Source organism: Elephantulus edwardii, unplaced genomic scaffold (genome assembly GCF_000299155.1).
Source record: "Elephantulus edwardii isolate Elephantulus edwardi_28Jun2011 unplaced genomic scaffold, EleEdw1.0 scaffold00020, whole genome shotgun sequence".
In the NCBI taxonomy this organism is placed as follows: Eukaryota; Metazoa; Chordata; class Mammalia; order Macroscelidea; family Macroscelididae; genus Elephantulus; species Elephantulus edwardii.
Genome location: NW_006399770.1, coordinates 12,939,181 through 12,953,347, shown reverse-complemented (window position 1 = coordinate 12,953,347; position 14,167 = coordinate 12,939,181).

Sequence of the window (14,167 nt, the reverse complement as noted above, 5' to 3'; positions counted from 1 at the left end):
GACCTCCCTGCATGTTTTCTGAGGCTGTAAATCACACAGGAGGGGATCTCCTATCTTTCTCTTGTGGAGCAGCTCATGGATTAGAAATACTTCTCAGTTGGCTGCACAGCTCTTTTACCATTAAGCCTCCAGAGCTCTCGAACAACAATCTAAGTGCAGGTCCATGAAATCTGTGTGGCTTTAGAAATACTTTTCTGAACGAGTAGGAGAGCAGTGAGAGCCCTGGGTTGATGTTAAAATTAGAAATAATTGCAGGGGCATGAGGGCAACGTCTGATCTCCTAAGAATAGGTTTTGTGCTGTGGATGTTGCTGGGAGTACTGTTCGTCCTTGTGAAGTGAACAGAGGTCAGATGGAGCCCTCCTCATGCCACTCCCCCTCCTTTTACATACGCTTTCAGCAGTTTAGGTGTGATTTCTTCTTTATCCTTTCCCACAAGCTTGGCAGGTGGGGAGCCTAGAAGAGAACAGGCATTGCTTTGTAACCCTCTCTTGATAAGGTGATTCAGACACTAACACATAAAACATCTCTCCTCCTTACCAGACAGTGACGTCACCTCAGACAGGAATCATTCATTAGCTTTAAAGTACCTTAATTGCTACTTTTAATGCGTCTAAAAGGAAGGAAAAGTTAAGGTATGAATTAGGCTCTGCATTAGGCACAGTCCTTTTATCTTTGTAAAGGAAAGAACTCTCTTTACTAATTTAACAAAGAAATGAACATATGTATCTGTCAAGCACAGTCCTAGTGGCACAATGATTAAGATCGTGGTGGTTGATAGTTCAAAACTACCAGCTACTCCATGGGAGAAAGATGTGAAGGTCTGCTTCTGTACAGTTCCCAGTCTTAGAAACCCTGTGGAGCTGTTTGACTCCACCCTATGTGGTTATTATGTCTCAGAATTGACTCAGAGGTAATTGGCTTGATTATTTTTTTAACAAGAGAATATATTAATTGTTTATTGACTACTTCCCCTCAGTGAAAACAACATAAAAAGAGTCCTTATTTATCCGCCAATATTGTTCATTTTCTCTTCTGTGTAGCTGAAGAATTGCTACAAATTGTGAGGGACTATGGCCTTCTATGTGAATTATATCTCAACATCGAGAAAACAGAGATCCTCACCACCAGTCAATAGTATCATGACAGAGAAAAGATTGAAATTGTTAATGACTTCATTTTGCTCAGATGAACAACCAACACTCTAGATACCAGTAGCCAGGAAATCAAAAGACAAATTGTACTGGCAAAAAACTGTGATCAAGGACTTTTCCAGAGTGCTAAAGAGCAATGATGTCAGTCTAGAGACTAAGGTGTACCCGATCAAGTCATGGTCTTCTCAATTGCTTGCTATTCATCTGAGAGCTGAACAATGACTAAAAATGATAAAAGAAGAATTGATGTCTTTGAGTTACAGTGATGGAGAAAAGTACTGAACATACCATGGACTGAGAAGATAACAAACAAGCCTCTATTGAGGAGAGTGAAACCAATTTGTTCCTTGGAGGCAAGGATTTTGAAACTTCATCTCACATATTTGGGCGTGTTGCCTAGAGGGACCAGTCCTTGTATAAAGACACCATGCTTAGAAGGGTAGAGGGTCAAACACAGGAGAGGAAGATTCTGAATGAGATGGATTGACACAGGGACTGCAGAGATAATGAGGTTGGCTCAGGATAAAGCAAATTTCCAGCCATTGTTCATAGAGCTGTTGTGAGCCTTAGTGTCTTGACAATACATAACAACAACATCAATCACAACATGGAACTTACCTATGGAATTTCTAGGGATTTTAGAGCTTATCTTGAATGCAGATTAAAGAAGGATGTGTTGGGGGCAGTCTGATAAACTTAAAATTGGGTCTTTTTTTTTTCTTTTCCCCCTCCCCCCTCCCCCCCCCATTTGCTCCTCTCCTTGAAAAGCAAAAGAAAAACTCCCTCATGGGTCTTTTTTTTTAAAAAGTTTATATGTTTAATCATAATTCTAAGACAAAAGACTCTGTCCCTTGAAAATAGGTGCAAAATAATTACTACAAATTTTTTCCACCGAATTTTTTTTATAAAGCTGCATTTGTAATTGTAAGTGATATGTAGAATCATTATCCTTTGTGTAGATTTATGGAATGTTAAAATGGTCTAATTCCTTCTTTTATGATCATCAGGGCCATTACCATGCTGAAGAATATAAAATCATCAATGCCCCAAAAGAATTGGTTCTTGAAATGATCTTTGTAGTGCAGCTCAGTTAAAAAGTCAAATTGCTATGTAGTAAAGCCCAAATTAAAACTTAGCTCTAGCATTTCTTAAATCCACCCATTTGGTGGTGTCGAGGTCAAAGTAGTAGAAGAAAATGATAATAAAATACTGAGGATTAATTCTGATTTTATAGATTCTTTTATTCTTTCTACCCAGTGGAGTATAACAAAGGAGGATGTTGTTGTTATTATGTGCCGTCGAGTCTTAGCGACCCTATGTACAATAGCCCTAAACCCTGCTCTATCCTGTGCCAATCGCACTGCCTCTGACACACCCATCCCGATTACCCCAGTCACTGAATCAATCCATCTCATAGACGGTCTTCTCCTCCTGCGCTGTCCCTCCACCCTCCCAAGCATGATGTCCCTCTCCAAGGACCTGTCCCTCCTTGCAACATGCCCAAAGTATGTCAGACGAAGCCCCAGAACCCTTGCCTCCAAGGAGTAGCTTGGTTTAACCCTCTCTAGGATGAATCTGTTTGTTTTCTTGGCAGTCCATGGTACATTCAGTACTCTTCTCCAGCACCACAGCTCAAAGGCATCAATTCTCCTTCTGTCCTCCCTAGTCCTTGTCCAACTCTCTGATGCATAACAAGTGATTGCAAATACCATGGCCTGTATCAGGCGGACCTTAGTCTCCAGAGAGACACTGTTGCTCTTGAGTACTTTAGAGAGGTCCCTACCAGCAGACTTTCCCAGCGCAATATGTTTTTTTATTTCCTGGCTGCTGGTGCCAAGAGTGTTAGAAGTGAAACTGAAGGAACTTGGTAATGTAAAAAGAGTTCAGCTGGCAAAGAGGGAGGTGTCTGACTCCTACTAACTCCACAAGTGGGAGAAGAATCACAACAGCAACAATAACATAAAACTGGTTGCCATGAATTCAAACGTACCTCATGCTCTTGCATCTACCTCTATCAGTCATAACACGGACCCTTAATACTCTACTACTAGAATTGTTAATCTGTTGCAATGGCCACATAGAACTCATAGATAACACACTTACAGAAGAGTAATAAAGTCAGTTTGAGGTATAAGGTGCACCTGATTTAGGTCATGGTGACTAAAATAGTCACTTTCTATGTATCTAAGAGCTGGACAATGACTAAGGATGGCAAGAAGAGTTGATGCCTTTGAACTGTGGTGTTGGAGAAGAGCGCTGAACATCCCATGGACTGCAAAAAGAACAAAAAAATATGTCTTGGAGCAGTTGCAGCCAGAATGCTCCTTGGAGGCAAAGATGATAAAGCTTTTTCTCTCACATACTTTGGGAATGTTGCTAGGATAGGTTAGTCCTGGGAGAGAAATAGCATGCTTAGAAAGTTGGAGGTGCAGCGGAAGAGAGATGGGTTGACTGTGTCAGTGGTTTTGAGTGTATAAGAGATTGTGAGGATGACACAGGATAGGACAGTGTTTGGACTGGTTGTCCACAGGATCTATGAGTCATACTTGACGGCACCTATTAACAACACCACCAAATAGGTTTCAACTTGTTTGTTGTTGTTGTTATGTGCCGTCGAGTCTTAGGTCAGAAATACTCAGGATAAAATTTTTCAGTCAAAACAGCTTGACTGAAAGCACCTGGTGGACTTTAACCTTCAGCCAATGCAAACAATGCTGTTACAGTACAACCTTCTGTACTAGTGAGAGTGAGATTATGAACCACACTACTTAGTGAGTCAGATTTAGCAATCATTTCACTTGTAGGTGTGAGCAAAACAAGTTTACTTATTGTAATGCAGCTAATATCCTTCTTCTAGCACCATAGTCATTGCTGATGATGTATCAGATAAGCAGCAATGCTTATCTTTAAAGAGCTCAGATTATTTCACTGAAGGTTTAGTCTGTCCTTTAGACCCTTTATCCTCTCAGATAAACCCACACTGCACAGGCACTGCACTCAGTCTACACAGGAGTCAGCCAGACTTGTTGATGAATAAGCTCAACATATGAGGCTTGTGTACTGAGTTCATAGCTAGAAAGAATTGCTTGTTAGTGCTCTGCTGGGGCTCTCCTAACAAACTCTCTTAGGAACTCTAAATTTCTCATTGCCATCTGCCAACATCTATGTACACAATCAGAATAGGCGAGGTTAGTGCCACTTTATTTTAAGATCAATTGTTCTGCAATATACCTCTTCATTCTCAACTCTTCTTTTCCGATCTGCACTGTCTTTGAGAGATGGCAGAGATAAGTCTATTTCACAAGAAACAATTTAGAGACTAAAGAGCATTTGCTATACCTCCTCCTAGTCATTAAGTAACTGTCAAGAGAAGAATCAGGGATTTCTGTGATCTCATGTATCCTGGCTGTTAGATCACTGCTTGTTTACAGACAATTTTTAGTAAGGAGGCCAATGCACTTCCTTTGAGGAGGCTAAGGAAGCATTCAGTTCTGAATGAACAAAGCCTTTGTGTTCTGAATTTTAGTAGTTGCTTTATGGCTCCATTACTAAATAGCTGGTTGGTTTTATGCTTTTCCCCCCTAATCTACCAATTGTTGTTGTTATGTGCCATCGAGTCACTTGTGACTCATAGTGACCCTATGTACAAGAGGCCTAAACACTGCTCTATCCTCTGTCAACCTTGCTGTCTCAAATACACTCATTCCCACCACTCCACTCAAAATCAATCCATCTCATCGAGGGTCTTCCTCTCCTGCGCCGTCCTTCCACTCTCCCAAATGTGATGTCCCTCTCTGATGATGTCCCTCCTTGCAATATGCCCAAAGTATGTCAGATGAAGCTTCAGAATCCTTGACTCCAAGGAGCACTCCGGCTTCACTCTCTCCAGAACAAACCTGTTTGTTCTCCTAACAGTCCATGGTATATTCAACACTCTTCTCCAGCACCACAAATCAAAGGCATCAATTCTCTTTCTATCATCCTTAGTCACTGTCCAACTCTCTGATGCAAAGCACGTAATTGCAAAGACTATAGCTTGGATCAGGCGCACCTTAGTCTCCAGCCTGATGTCATTTATTTCAGTACTCTTCAGAGCTCCCTCACAGCTGACTTTCCCAATGCAATTTGTCTCTTGGCTGCTGTTACCAAGAGTGTTCACTGTGGAACCAAGTAAACTAAAACTGTTAAATATTTCAATCTCTTCACCATCCACACTGATGCTACCAATTGGCCCAGTGGTGAGAATCTACCAATTAAGAATAATAAATCCCAATTTTAAGAATAAGAAACATGAGTAGTGCTTGAAGGCTGGAAGTTTTCATAAAATAATTTGTTATTCAGAGGTTTCATTTTGTGGGTGCATGTTCACAAGAGTCCTGAAAATTTGGAATTTTCCATATTCATTGTGCCTGAAAATTTGACTGTGTTTTAGCACTTAACTGGGGAGAAGGGAAAGGAAGAAGAAAATGGGAAAAGAAGTCACTACTTAAGACTTTCAAGTGGTTACACTTGGCAGAAGTTTAACACAAGTTTAGATTACAGAAGAGAACTGCTTTAACTGCTTTAACCTTACTGAATTTTTCTAGTGATGCTTAGAAAATTCACAGATTTGAGTTGAAAATAGTGCAAATCTTTCGAAAAGCACAGGTTTAGACTTTTGTGAGGCATATCTTCCAAAGGATGAAGCAAAGCTTGATTTCTTTGGTCTTCGCTATTTTCTTTATCTGGTTTATTTTGAAAATGTCATAGGGAGTCAATTTTTAGGTATGAAATCTCCGTTAGCTTCATGTCAATGATTTCCATTCTGGGTTTCCAAGGAAGTGTGTCTCTTTCGAAACAACATCGCTTAAGAACCCCAGAGACTTTCCTGTTCTGAAGTTCAATAAGGATATAATCAACTTGACTGCTGTTAATTAACATGGAAGAAGTAAGTGGAATAAAGAGAAAGAAATAGAAGGGTAACTTTAGGTATGAAAGTGGAGATAGAAAGAGCAAGATGTTTAATTACTTTTCTATGTCCCAAAGTTAAGTAACTGTACTTAATTCTATTCTTCAAGCAAATGGAAGCTAATTTCCACACTTGCTTATATAACAGATTTGGACTTCTCTCTCAAACTAAACCATAGGCTTCATGAAGGTAAGAACTGTCCATATTAAACACTGTGAATCACTATTAAACCTGTAGCTAAAGAAGTGATCACACTGACCTCTCTTAAATATGACTTTTAGGCACTCTGATGGTGTATTTTGTAGGGTGTTGCATTTATAACAAAGGTAGCACTTCTCCGGTGACTCAAATTCACCAACTGCTCTTTGGGAGAAAGATGGCTAATCTCTTCATGTGCTTTTTATAGCCTCCAAAAATCTGTTCAAGTGTCAGTTATGAGTTCTAACATGATGGTAATGAGACAATATTATTTTCAGGTTGTAGTTGTTCTTGGGTGTTGTCAAGTTGAGGATGACTCATAGTGACCCTATGAACAAAAGATCTGAACCTGTTCTATCCTGGGCCATCCTCACACTTCCTGACACACAAAAGCCTATTGCAGTAGTCACCATGTCAATTCACCTGGTTGAGGGTCTTCCTCTTCTTCGCCGACCCTCCACTCTCCCCAGCATCATGTTTTCTCTGAGGAATAGCTCCTTTTACCAACATGCCCAAAGTATGTGAGGTAAAGCCTCATCATTCTTGCCTCTGAAGAGCACTCTGGCTACTCCCTCTCCAAGATGTATTTGTTTGTTCTCTTGGCCGTCCGTGGGATGTTCAGTGCTCTTCTCCAACACCAAAGCTCAAAGGTGTCAATTCTTCTTCTGTCATAAATTATTTGTTGTCCAGCTCTCATATGCATAGCGAGTAATGGGAAAGACTATTGCCTGAATCAGACAGACCTTAGACCTCAAACTGACATCATTACTCCTCAATAATTTAGAGGGGTCCCTAATTGCAGATTTTCCAAATGCAATGTGTCTCCTTATTTCTTGACTTCTGATGCCAAGGGTGTTAATTGTGGATCCAAGTAAGATGAAGTTGTTGACAGTTTCAATATCCTCTCCAACATGATGCAGCTTATCAATCCATTGATAATAATCTTTGTTTTCTTGATATTGAGATGCAATCCATTCTGAAGGCTGCATTCCTTTATCTTCTGCAAGAAGTGCTTCAAGTCCTCCTCACTGTCAGCAAGTAAGGCTGTGTCATCTGCGTAAGGCAGGTTATTGATGAGTGTCTCTCCAATTCTGATGCCACACTTCTCCTCATAGAGTCTAGCTTCTTGGAGAATTTGCTCAGCATACAGACCTAATAGGTATGGAGAGAGAATATATCCCTGATACACTGTCTTCCCAGTTCCAAACCATGCAGTGTTCCCTTGGTGCATTTGCAAAATAGCCCCCTGGTGTAGGTAAAGGTTCCTCATGAGCACAATTAAGAGCTCTGGGATTCTTATTCTCCTCAATGTCAGCCATAATTTGTAAAGATCCACATAATCAAATGCCTTTGTATAATTAATAAAAAACAAATAGCCATTCCTGTGGTATTCCTTACATTCAGCCAAGATTCATCTGACATCAGCATTGATATCCCTGGTGCCACAGCCTCTTCTAAATCCTGCTTAAACTTCTGGCATTTCTTTATCTATGTATTGTTCCAGCCATTTTAAAATGATCTTCAGGAGTATTTTGCTTGTATGTGATATCATTGATATTATTCAATAGTTTCCACAGTCAGTTGGAACACTTTTTTATGGAAATGGGAACAAATATGGACCTCTTCCAATCCATTGGCCAGAGAGCTGTCCTCCAAATTTTCCGGCATAGATTGGTAAGTGCATACAAGGCTGCATCTGTTAATTGAAACAAGTCAATTAATATCCCTTCAATTCCTGGTAAACTTTCAGATTAAGATGCTAAGGGTTTTTTAATTTTGATGCAACCATACTTCTACAGAGCAGACCTACAATATATAAAAATGACAGTTGTTGGGTTTTCTAGAGTGCTTTAAGGAAGTACCTTCCTTAGAAAGGGAGTTTAAACAATAACAATTGTTATTATAACCAACTGTTTGAGAAGAAAAAAATTAATTTTAACTAATTTCAACAGGGACTTTTAGAAGAGATGTCACACAACTCCATTCTAGAATGTGGGGGACTGAAAGGACATAGACCCACCTACATTTAAATACTCTTTATGAAGAGCTTTGACTAACAGAGTTGGTTGATTAAAGCTGCTTGAAGCAGGAACTTGAGGACAATGTCACAATGATTAGATTACTTTTGAAGCAGAAAGATTATGGTCTAAGTTAAGAATTCAGCATTAGGTAAGTATGAGGATTGAAGGTACTCCTTAAAGACCATGATGATGAAACGTTCTTTCATATACTTTAGGCGTGTTGTTAGGATCAGCTATTCCTTAGAAAAAGGCTTCATGGTTGGAAAAGCACAGAGCTAGTGGAAGAGAAAAAGATCTTCCTGGATATAGGCCGACACAGTGTCTGCAGCAATAAGCTCGAGCTTAACAGAGACTGACGATGGCACAATGTGATCAAGTTATGTGTTTGAGTATGTTTGCATTTGTGTTGAATTTGTACATCACCTGAAGTCTATCTACAATATAAACTTTTAGCAGGAATAAATGGGACCAAAAATTGACAATTTTCAGTACTATAAATAGAGCTGGGGTGGTTAAGTGTATAGTGAATAATACTGTTGTTGTAGTGCTGTTGAGTCTACTCTGTCTCATAGTGACACTAGGAATAACAGCTCTGAACTCTACACTATCCTCAGCAAATCTCCCTATCACTGACATGCCTACTACATTTCCTCTCTTTTGCTGTCTCTTCACCCTTCCAAGCATGATGTTCTTCTCTGAGGCCTGGTTCCTCCTGGCAATACACTTAAAGTAAGTATATGGGACAGAGATTAAAAATCTTCGTTTCTAAGGAGCATCTCAGTTTCACTGTCTCCAGGACAGACAGATCTATTTGTTCTCTTGGTGGTCCATGGTCTGATCACGACTCTTCTCCAGTATCAAAACTCAAAGGCATCAATTGTTCCTCTATAATCCTCATTGTCCATCTCTCTGATGAATAGCAAGTAATTGAAAAGACCGTATCCTGGATAAAGCACATCTTAGACTCTAGACTGATGTTCCTCACCACTCTGGAGAGGTCTCGAATAGTAAACTTTTCTAATACAATTCCTTTTTTATTGACTGCTGGTGCCAAAAGTGATGATTGTGGATACAAACAAGATGAAATTGTTGATAATCTCAATCTTTTCTCCATTTCTTATGGTACAGTCAGTTGACCAAGTGGTGAGATTCTTTGTTTTCTTGATGTTAAGCTGTAATCCATTCTGAAGGCAGCAATCCTTGACCTTCTGCAGCAAATACTTCAAGTCTTCCTCAGTTTCAGCAAGGAAAAGTGTGTCATCTGCATAATGCAGGTTGTTGATGAGTCTTTCTTCAATCCTGATGCCACATTTCTCCTTATAGTCTAGACTCTTGAATGATCTGTTTTGCACATAGATTGAAAAGTATGGGGAAAGGACCCATCCCTGAGACATTGCTTTCTTTACTTTGAATCATGCAATGTTTCCTTTCTCTGCTCCGATAACTACTTCGTGGTCTAACTATAGATTTTGCATCAGCACAACCAAGTGTTCTAATAATCCCATTCTTCTCAATGTCGACTACAATTTGTTATGACCTACACAGTCAAATGCCTTTACATAGTCAATAAAACACAAATAGACATTGTTCTGCTGCTAAGACGGAAATCCACCAGTGGTTTCTCAGGAGATTAATGGGTAATCTCCTCTCATTATGAATTAGAAACCTTGTGGAAAGTCACTGTCAGTGGCAGCCAACTCAGTGGCAGTGAATTGAATTAGTTGTGTATATATATATAATGCTCCTTAGAATTAAGGAAGGCAGTGAATTGAATTAGTTGTTTATATCTATAATTCTCCTTAGAATTAAGGAAGGTGAGACTTTGTCTCACAAACTTTGGGTATGCTTTCAAGAGGGGCAAGTCCCTGGAGAAGGGCATCAGCTTGGTAAAGTGGATGGTCAGAGAAAAAGAGAAAGACCTTCAAGAGATAGACACAGTGCCTCCACAGTGAGTGCCAGCATAGCAGAGTTCGTGAGGATGGCACAGAGCCCGCCATGTTTCATGTTGTGATACATAGTGTTGGTTTGAGTCAAGACAGACTTGATAACACTTAACAACAACAAGATTTACCAGTGTGGTCATCATTTCTACTTATTCACTATTTCTTTGTGGAGAAGGAGGCTCAGAGGAGAAAAAGCTGGGTAAAATCAAGCTGTTTAACTGAAGGACCCACATAGTGACCATTTCACTTTTCTCCTGTGCTGGTTTAAAGCTTCCCATGGATCTGGCACCATGCTTCGCACTCACCTCTGCAAGTCCTGCATTTAGATAGTCCAGTAGTCTTTTGACTTGCTGAGTAACAAGGTTGGAGCTTCCTTTGAGGGTGCTGAGAGACTGGTTATGCACCCAGCTTCAATGAGTTGTAGGCTGGAGGTCATGGCTGGCTCTGTCTGACAGCTGAATTTGGTGCTTCCCTTAGCCTCCATGGCAGGAGGGAGGGAAGAGCACAGGCTAGCAAAGCCCAGATTCCTTAAGTCACCTGGAGACCCTTGTTGAGGAAAAGAATGTTCTGCAGTTGTGCTGCTGTGCCTATCACCTCATTAGTCCTCTAAATGGTCAGACAGTAGATGTTGTACTATTATTGTAATTGCAAAGCACGAGGAAATGAGATAATGAATAATTGAGGGGTAGTTGGGCTGCCAAAAGAACAATCAAGTTTGTCTTGGAGGAAGTGTAACCAGGGTGATCTTTAGAGGCAGGTGTGGTGAAACTTTATCTCACTTTGAGCATGTTGCCTGGAGAATTGTTTTAATTTTTTAAAAAACCCACAAACCAGATATCATGCTAGGAAACATAGAGAATCAGAGAAAGTCATGAAGACTCTCAAAAAGGTTGATTAACACAGTGACTGTAACAATTGATTTGAGCATATCAGATATGGTGAGGGGGCGCAGAAGAGAGCAAGGTTCATAACCTGTTGTTCAAAGAGTCTCTATGAATTGTCATCAGCTCCAAAGCACCACTATTCTAACAATTGTCTGAAAAAGACAGATAATGTTACAAGAAAGTTAATAAATGTAATCACAAATATAAAGCTTACAGGGGAAGGAGGTTTATTCTATTAATGTTTGGGGAAAATTCTACTTGGAAAAATGGGGCTTGATATATATTGCTGTTGTGAGGTTCATAGAATCGAGTATGACTCGTAGCAACCCAGTGCACCACAGATGTGAACCCTGCCCTATCCTGTGCCATCTGCACCATCTCTAATACACCTGAGTCTGTTGTTGTAGGTACTGTGTCAGTCCATCTAGATGAGGGGGCTTGATACAGTCTCTGAAAAATGGTTGGACTTGACTGGTCAGTGTTGAGAATACTAAAGGGAAGGATAGCATGAACAAAGATTGGTGGGTTAAGGAATGCAGAAGGGAGGGATAGCATGAACAAAGATTGGTGGGTTAAGGAATGCAGAAGGGGATAGTTGGGGAAGAAGAAGAGAATATTACAACTAAAATGTAAAATGTGTAAGAGTGTATAGGAAGGAGAGTCTGAGAATTAGACAGGTGTCCTGTAGATCATGTATTCTCAATGGGGGTAAAATCTCTTCCAAGGGGGTGAAAATGGTTCTTAATTTTTCATAATACGTAAACTTGATATACAATCGATTCGTATATATGATAAAATAATAAAATAAAATATAATAATAAACAATAAATAAAATAATATAAATAACATATAAGAAATAGAGAAGGTCTGGTGGCCTAGTGGCAAGAAGCTGCACTGCAATCCCAGAGATACAGGTTTGAATCCACCAGATGTTCTGCTGGAGAAGGAGGGACAATCTCCTCCTGTATCAGTCAGATCTGATTTAATGCTACACACACACAAAATAATAAAATTTAAAAAATTTGAAAAAAGAAATAAATAGAAATATTTTATAACAAAAATATATCGGGTATATAACTGCTGAAATTATGGATTTGATTAGGAAAAGTAGTTTAAAAATTATAAAATAAAGGAAAAGGTTCATATACACTGCTATGCTGTTGTTGTTGTTGTTATGTGCCATCGAGTCGCTTGCGACTCAAAGCGACCCTATGTACAACAGCCCTAAACTCTGCTCTGTCCTGTGCAAATATCAGTTTTTGACACACCCATCCCGATTACCCCAGTCACTGAATCAATCCACCTCATAGAGGGTCTTCCCCTCCTGTGCTGTCCCTCCACCCTCCCAAGCATGATGTCCCTCTCCAAGGACTGGTCCCTCGTTACAACATGTCCAAAGTACGTTAGACGAAGCTTCAGAATCCTTGCCTCCAAGGAGCCTCCTGGTTTAACCCTCTCCAGTATGAATCTGTTTGTTTTCCTAGCAGTCCATGGTACCCTCAATACTCTTCTCCAGCACCACAGCTCAAAGACATCAATTCTCTTTCTATCCTCCTTAGTCATTGTCCAACTCTCTAAAGCATAACAAGTGATAGCAAGACCATGGCCTGTATGAGATGCACCTTAGTCTCCAGAGCAACACCATTGCTCTTCAGTACTCTGGAGAGGTCCCTAACAGCAGACTTTCACATGGCAATACGTTTTTTCATTTCCTGGCTACTGGTGCCAAGAGTGTTCCCTGTGGAGTCAAGCAAACTAAAGCTGTGAACAATCTCAATCTCTTCACCATCCATCCTGATGCTGCCATTTGGTTTGGCGAAATAGTTACATATCTGGAGCCTCCTGAAGAAGGTAGCTTACCTTTTCTCATTTCTAATTTTGACTCATTGACATTTTTCATTTCATGAAAATAATGTTCTGGGTTGAGCTGAATGCAGATAATTTGGATATAAATACTCCACACAGTCAATTGGTTAATATAATCTTGGAAACTGTGCGTGAGGTAAATTATGCAAAAGTTGGTTTTCCCCTGACTCATGGAAAGAATGACTTCCAAAGTAATTTTTTCCTTCCCTTTGATTTTGGCAAGTTATCATTACAAAGCACATGGATTTCAGAATGCTTTCAGAACCTATTATAGCCATTAAATAATGAACACTCTCACCAGTTCCATTAAGGGTGACATCATCACTTTTGAAACACAGAGATATGAACTTATATATCTATATATCTCAAAGCTGGTAGAGGTAAAACTAGAAATCAGAGTTAAGGTTTTTGTTCTAAGACATGCTCCAAAACTTTTACTTTAATAGTTTATTAACAAATATTTATAAAAACATGAAAGATATAAGTTATAAATGTCAAGCCTCATGGAGCAAAATTATACAGATGGTGCATTGATTGGTCTAAAAGATACAGAAAAACAAGATAGAAACTCATGAAGATTTGCTTTACAGTAGATTCGTGTAGTGATCATTATATTTAATCCTCTAATTTCAGTACAATAACCATAACAATTAGGAGAATTACACAGAAGTAAGCAGGAATCATGTAAAGACAATTTACATTGACCCTGGGAAAGCTGAATTGCAGTCTAGTTCAGTAGAGTAAAAAGAAAAAAAAAATCAACAATTGTAGCACTCAAGAACGCGTAGTAGATTTTAATCATTCATCTTCAATATATACTTTCCCAACTTGCTAAAAATAAGATTGGTCATGTAACTTGCTTTGGTCAATGAAAGTTAAAAGTGGTAGAAGCCAATAGCCTCTAGAATATACCTGTTTATACTTCCCTTACTCATTAGCAATAGAATATATGTTAATCCAACTCCATTCAATAAAAGTGGAAACAGAAGTAATACATTGTTTAATTTCTTAATCACAGTTCCATAGGCATAGATTGTTGATTCAAGTAAAATGAATCTTTGACAGCATCAATCAGTCTTTTTTATGCTTATTATGTTCTTTTTTTTCACATTCTGTATTTTATTGAGTTGTTGTTTTTTTTTTTTAATTTAGGT